Below are 7943 nucleotides of genomic sequence, written 5' to 3' on the forward strand. Positions count from 1 at the left end.
TAGAAGCAACTCAAGTGAATGGATAAGCAAAATGTGGCACACACATGCAATGAAATATTACTTAGCCTTAAAAAGGAAGGAAATTTTGAAATTTTACAATATGGGTAAACCTTGAGCACATTATGCTAAGTGAAATAAGCCAATCACTAAAAGAGAAATACTGCACGATTTCACTTCCATGAGGTGCCTCGAAGAGTTAAATCTATGGAGACAGAATGATGGTTTTCAGGGGCTGGTTGGGAGAAAGAAATATGGTTGTTTAAGGGGCATAGAGTTTCAGTTTTGCAAGATGAAAAAGTGTTCTGGAGATGAAAGTTGGTTGCATAATATGAGTGTGTTAATCCACTGAAATGTACACTTAAAAATGTTTAAGATGGTAAATTTTATGTTATGTGAATTTTAACCCCCCTAGAGGTGGGGGCGAGGGAAGGAGGGAAGGAGATAGGAAAAAAGCTCTATACTACTCTATACAGAAGATAAAGCAGCCCTTCTTATATCAAAGCTCATTTCTTCAAACGAATGTGAGGGCACAATAAAAATACTTTAAAATACTTAAATGAGAGAGAAATACAGTGACTGCTGCAAGAATAATGAAGTATCTTCACTGCACTGTGAGGCTAGTGGTCTACATTGCCAGAATGGCTGCCCAGTACCAACTGAGGTCCCAATTGGGACCTGTCCTTCAAAAATCTGGGGATGTACATTTTTGTATATGGTAGTAATTCCCTGAAGGATGGGTGCAGCCATCTGCCTATTTGGGGATCTCTCGGCTACAGTGGCTTCCCCCAGTGACATCCATCAGGAGATTTAAAGGAACAGTATTTTTTTCTTACTTTTTTGACATTAGTGAAAATCTTTGTCAGGTCACTGGCTGACCCCAGAGATAATGGGACAGGAACTTCAGTAACTACATGTAACATGGAATACACACCTCACAATAACAGTTTGGAAGTCATAAATGGCTGGCTTCGGCCCCAAACAAAAATTGGCAATCTCTCAAAATGGGAGAATTAGTTCTCCAGAGTTACACAGCTTAATATTTAGGATGTCCGGTTCTCAAGATTACAAATATGTTCAATGAGCTAGAAAAACCGTGAACAAAAACCAAAATAAATCAGAAAACCAATGTATGAAAAAAATGAAAATAGCAATAAAGAGATCGAAATTATAACAAGGAACCAAACAGGTGACAACAATTTAGAAAGAAACAAGAATCAGTTGTTCTCCCTAGGCAATTATATATAGGCAGAACCTGTCTCAAGTAACTATTTCAGAACTCAGAAGTCTATTATAAGGCTTGCAGTTTCCAGGGGAAGGAGGGCTTGACTGATAAATTGTGGTTAAAATAATTCAAGAATTGTTATTTATTACATAATTTGAAAGTGAGTGGTGAGTCTGTGACTGCTGATGTGAAGACAGCTGAAGAATTTTTAGAAACTCTAGATAAGCTGATTGTGGAGGAAAATTACTTGCCGGAGAAAATATTCAATACAGACGAGACCTCCCTATTCTGGGAATGGGAGTCCTAAAAGGGCTTTCATCCAAAGGGAGGCCAAGTCAATGCCAGGTTTCAAGGTTTTTAAGGACAGGTTAAACATATTGCTTGGGGGCAATGCTGCAGGCTGCATATTGAAACCCTTTGTGATCTGGCAGAGATAACCCCAGGGCCTTCAAGCATATCAATAAGCACACACTGCCAGTGTACTACAGGAACAATAAGAAATCACGGGTGATCCAGCTCCTCTTCCAAAATGCCCTCTTGAATTGTTATGCCAGCAAAATTGAGTAGTTTGAAGAATAACACACCTTTCAAGATTTCGTGTATTGTTGATAATTCACCTGGACATCCTCTTTTTATTGGTGATCTTCACCAATAAAAATATTGGTGATATTGATCAAAGTGGTGTTTCTCCCTCCAAATACCACCTCTTTGATCAAGGAGTTATAGCAGTTTTTAAGGCCTACTACCTGAGGATGACCTTTGCCAGCTACTATCCCTTCCGAAAGGATTACAACTCTATGACAGTATCAAGAACCGAGGAGAGAGGTTATACCATACAGCCTAAGTGTGTAGTAGGCTATACCATGCAGGTTCACACAATCATGAAATCACCTAATGATGCATTTCTCAGAACATATCCCTGTCGTTAAGTGACACGACTGTACTTTATTATAGCCCCCTGAACTAAGAATGCTAGTACAGAGAAATGTGCGTGCTGCAAATACCTGAAGTTTTAGGTATTCCATAAATACCTAAAAATGTGGAAGCAGCTTTGGAACTGGAGAAGGGATAGCAAGCAGCTGGAGGAGTTTTTAGGTTCATGCTAGAAAAAGCCTGCATTGCTGTGAATGGCCCATTAATGATGACTCTAGTGAGGACCCCCCCCCACCAAAAAAAAAAAGGGAGAGCTGTAGAGAAAGCTTCAATCTTTTAAGAAAATACTTAAGTAGTCCTGAACAGAATATGGGTAGAAATATGGATGGAAAAGGCCATTCTGATGAGGTCTCAAACGGAAATGAGAAACACGTTATTGGACAATAGAGGAAATGCTATCTTTGTTATAAACTGTCAAAGACTGTGACTGAGTTGTGTTCCCGTCCTGGTGTTTTCTGGAAGTTAAAACTTGTGAGAAATGAAAATAGTTATTTGACTGATGAAATATCTAACTAAAATGCTGAAGGAGTGGCCTGGTTTCTCTTGACCGCTTACATTAAAATGCAAGTAGAATAAAATAACTTAGAAGCAGAACTGTTCATCAGAAAGGAAGTTGAACTTAAATATTTTGAAAAATTATAGACTATCCACACTGTAAAGAATGAAGTGTCCTGTTCTGGAGAGAACTTTAAGGCTGCTGCTGAACTACCATTTGATAAGAGCTTACTCAGCCATCTAAACAAAAGCCAGTAACCACTGTTCCAGACAATGGAAGCATGATTCCTCTATCCGGCAAGGCAATCCAGAGATCATCAAAACAATATCAAAAGAAGGCCCACAAGAAGTCAATGCCCTTTGCCCAGAGTTGTGCTCCTTGGCCATGCCAAGTGTGGCTCAGGTGGACCAGTTGTGGCACTGGCCACAATGGTTGCCTTTGGCAATATCCGCATGGTGCTATCTATGCCTCTGTGTCTCTGCCACTACACAAAGTACATCAGCCAAAAAAGCCAGAGGAACAATACTTACGCCAGACAAAAGAGACTTTAAAACAAAGGCTATAACGAGAGATAAAGAAGGACTCGGTTATCCCCCTTCTGGGTATTTATCCAAAGAAATCCAAAACACTGCTTCAAAGGGACATGTGAATTCATATGTTCATTGCAGCATTATTTACAATAGTCAAGATATGGAGGATACCTGGGTGTCCATCGATGGATGAATGGATAAAGAAGAGGTGGTACATATGTACAATGGAATATTACTCAGCTATAAAAAGAATGAAATCTTGCCATCTGCCACAACATGGATAGACCTAGAGGGTGCTGAGTGGATTAGGTGAGATAGAGAAAGACAAATGCCATAAAATTTCACTTACGTGTGGAATCTAAAGAACAAAATAAACAAACAAGCAGGACAGAAACAAACTCGTAGATACAGAAAATGTTTTGATGGTTTCCAGATGGGAAGAGAGTTTGGGGGTGGGTGAATAAGGGGAAGGGATTAAGAAATACAAATTGGCAGTTACAAAATAGTTATGGGGATGTAGAGTATAGCATAAGAAATACAGCCAGCAATATTGTAATAACTATGTATGGTGTCAGATGGGTACTGGATTTATCAGGATGATATCTTTGTAAGGAATATAAATGTCTAATCACTATGTTGTACACCTGAAACTAATATAATATCACATGCCACCTGCAATTAAAAAAAAGAAAACAGGATAGCAAAGAGATATCTTCCCTCCCAGGTTCACTGCAGCATTATTCCAGGTATAGAAATAACATAAATGTCTGTTGATGGATGAATGGATATAAAAAAATTCCTTTATGCATATACAATGGCTATATACATATATGATGAAATATTAGGCTTACATAGGAAATCCTGCCATTTACAGTATGGATGGAGCTGGAGAATACTATGTTAAGCAAAATAAGCAAGACACAGAAAAAGATATACTGAATGATCTCCCTCTTATGTGCAATCTAAAATAGTCAAATTCATTGAAGCAGAGAGTAGAATGGTGGTTGCCAGGGACTGGGGGAAGGGGAAAATAGGGTGATGTTGGTCAAAGGTACAAAGTTTTTCGTTATACAAAAGTAATAATTTCTGGAGATCTAATGTACTTCATGGTGTCGATACTTAACAATAGTGTATTTTATACTTATAATTTGCTAAGAGGATAGATCTTAAATGTTCTCACCACACCTACACACCCACACGTTACCTATGTAGAAGTAATAAATATATTAATTAATATGATTATGGTCATCATTTCGCAATATACACATATATCAAAACATCAAGATGTACACCATATATATATATATAAATTTTATATGTCAACAATATCTCAGTAAAGCTGTTTTTTAAAAAGAAAAATAGTGGTAAGAAAGTACTACTATGAACAATTATACAACAACAAATTAGATAACCTAGATGAAATGGGAAAATTCCTAGAAACACAAAACCTACCAAGACCAAATCACAAAGAATCTGAAATTCTGAATAGACCTATAATCTTTCTAAAAGATTGAAACAGTAATCAGAAAAACTTCCAGCAACAGAAAAGCCAGGATCAAATGACTTCACTGGCAAATTCTACCAAATATTTAAAGAATTAACACCGATGCTTCACAAGTGCTTCCAAAAAACTGAAGAGAAGGAAGAACTTTCTAACACATGCTATGAGGTAAGCACTATTCTAATACCTATGGAAGACAGACACTCGAAAAAGGAAAACTACAGTCCAATGTCCTTCACGATTATTGATGCTAAAATCCTCAAAAAATACTAGCAAATGCAATTCGATGGCATTTTTAAATGATTATACATCACAACCAAGTGGAGTTTATCCCCAGAATGAGAATGATTCAACATTTGAAAATCAATCAATATAATATACCACATTAGTATAATGAAGAAGAAAACCACTTGATCGCCTCAGTTGATGCGAAAAAGTATTTGACAAAATTCAACGTAATTTTATGATTTAAAAAAAACAGTTAATGCCTAGGAATAGAAACAAACTACCTCAACATAATAAAGGTCTATAAGAAAATCCCACAGGTAACACTGTACTCAATGGTTAAAGCTTCTCCCCTAAGATCATGAACAAGACAAGGATGTCCGCTCTCACCACTTTTATTCTAGGCAGAATAATTAGGCAAGTAAAAGAAATAAAAGGCATCCAAATTGGAAAGGAAGAAATAAAATTATACCTGCTCACAAATGACATGATCTTATATATAGGGAACCCTTTAGAATCTACACAGGCTCAGTAAAGTTGTAGGATATAAAATCAACAAATAAAAATCACTTGTATTTCTATGCACTAGCAACAAACCATCCAAAAAAAATTAAGAACAACAATTCCATTTACAAAAGCATCAAAAAGAATAAATTACTTATGAAGAAACTAAACCATGTAGATGACAGATCTGCACACTGAAAATCACAAAATTACAAAACAGAAATAAATTAAAGAAGACCTAAAGAAATAGAAAGGTGTCCCACATTCATGAATTGGAAGATTTATGTTGCTAAGATGACATTTTCTGTTAGGGATTGAATTGTGTCCCCCCAGAATATATCCTTATTGATATCCTTATTCTCGATACGTGTAAATATAATCTAATTTGGAAATAGAGTCTTTGCAGATATAATCAAATTAATATGAGGTCATACTTGATTAGGATGGCCCCTACTCAAATATGGCTAGTGTTCTTATAAGAAAAATTTGGACACAGACAGACACAAAGGGAAGACAGCTATGTGAAGATGGAGGTCAAGACTGAAATTTATTGGATTTTGTTAACCAATGTCATCATTAAAAAAAAATTAGAAAATAAAAAATAAAAAGACATTACTATTAAAAATACCATGAACTCAATGGCTTAAACAACAAAGATTAACTTTCTCAATGTTCTACAGGCTAGAAGTTCAAGATCCATTTGCCATCAGGGTTGGTTCAGACACCAGATGTAAGCTCAGAAATTCCCAGGCCACCTGTACTTCTGATAAACTGGCCATAAATTTGGGGGAATTCCTCAAAATCCCCTCAGGCTCAATAATTTATTAGAATTACTCACTGAACTCATGAAAGCTCCATACTTATGATTATACAATTTTACTATAGAGGATACAAATCAGGACCAGTCAAATGAAGAGATGCATGAGGGGAGGTCTGAAAAGGGAAGTTATCTCAGGTGGGAAGCTTCTGTATCCTCAGGATACATCACCATCCTGGCACAGGGATGTGTTCACCAGCCTTGGAAGTCTCCCTAGATCTCTGTGTCCACAGTTTTCACTGGGGTTTCATTAAGTAGGCATGATTGATTGAATTATTAGCCATATGACTAAACTCAATCTCCAGCTCCTCTCCCCTCCCTGGAGGTCCGGCCGATATCACATGGCTCAAAACCCAAATTCCCTAATCACATGGTTGGTCTTTCTCCATGGCCAGCCCCCATCCTGAATCATCTCACTAGCATAAACTCAGACACAGTCCAGGCCCCGCCCATGGATAACGAAGACACTCCTATCACTCGGGAAATACTAAGGATTTAGAGGCTCCCTCCCAGAAACCAGGAACAAAGAGCAGCCAGATTCTTTATTATACAACACGCATGCTCCCTGCACAGCACCTCATTTACGGTACTGAGGGTGGCTCCACACTAGTCACTGCTGTAGCTCAGAAGTGTCGGCCATCACCTAGGAGCCTGGGACAGGGTCTAGCCTGTGGTGGCAATGGGAGTCTTGCTTTCAGATGGAAGATGTTTTCTCTGTGATTGTGGGGTATGGGTGGGCATGTGGCTGGTGGGCAGCCCCTTCTCCCCTTCCTTTCCTGAAATAGGATTTCTTTCACTTGGGCTGGGAGCTCATTGGGTCCTCACTATTGGTGACCCAAAGGACCTTCAGCACAGTCACCAGAGGAAGCCAGCTGTCAGTCTGCCAGCCCCACAAGGAGACTGAGTCACAGCCAGGTGTTTCCCCATCCTCTGCCCTGGAATTATTGCAGGTATGGATCTCCTTGCAGCCCATCTAGGATTGAAGATGTGTTCTCATCTCAGTGGCTACTTCTGCTCATGCCTCATGAGTAGAAATGACAGCTCAGATGGTCCATACCCCTAATGTGACCCTTTTTTTTTTTTAACCTCTACCTAGAGAGAGGCCTTGCCTTGGAGTCTACTGAAAACTGAGGGCACACTTCACTTCCTGGGCTTTCCTGTGTGACTGCACTTTGCTGAGAAAGTTCTAGAATGCCAAGAGGAGGGAATTGATGATGGAGTGTGATGGTTAATTTTATGTGTCAAATTGACTGGGTTAGAGGGTGCCCTGATTAAATGTTGTTTCTGGGCATGTTTGTGAATGTGTTTCCGGATGAGATTAGCATTTGACCAATGGACTCAGTAAAGCCATCGACCTTCCCCTATGTGGAGGGCGTCATCCAATCCACTGAGGCCCTGAGTAGAACAGAAACTGGGAGAAAGGAGGAATTAGCCCCTTTCTGCTCTCTGTCTGCCCACTGAGCTGAGACATCTCCTCTTATCTTCCCCTGCCCTTGGACTGGGATGCATAACATCAGCTCCCCTGATTCCCCAGACTTCAGACTCAAGCTGAATTACACCACCAGCTTTTCTGGGCCTCCAGCTTGTTGACAGCCGCTTATGAGACTTCTCAGTCCACATAATCATGTGAGACAATTCTTCATAATAAATTGTGTGTCTACATATAATATCTACATATTATGTATATATGTAATATATTACATATATATATAATA

Source organism: Pteropus alecto, unplaced genomic scaffold (assembly GCF_000325575.1).
Source record: "Pteropus alecto unplaced genomic scaffold, ASM32557v1 scaffold113, whole genome shotgun sequence".
Taxonomy (NCBI): domain Eukaryota; kingdom Metazoa; phylum Chordata; class Mammalia; order Chiroptera; family Pteropodidae; genus Pteropus; species Pteropus alecto.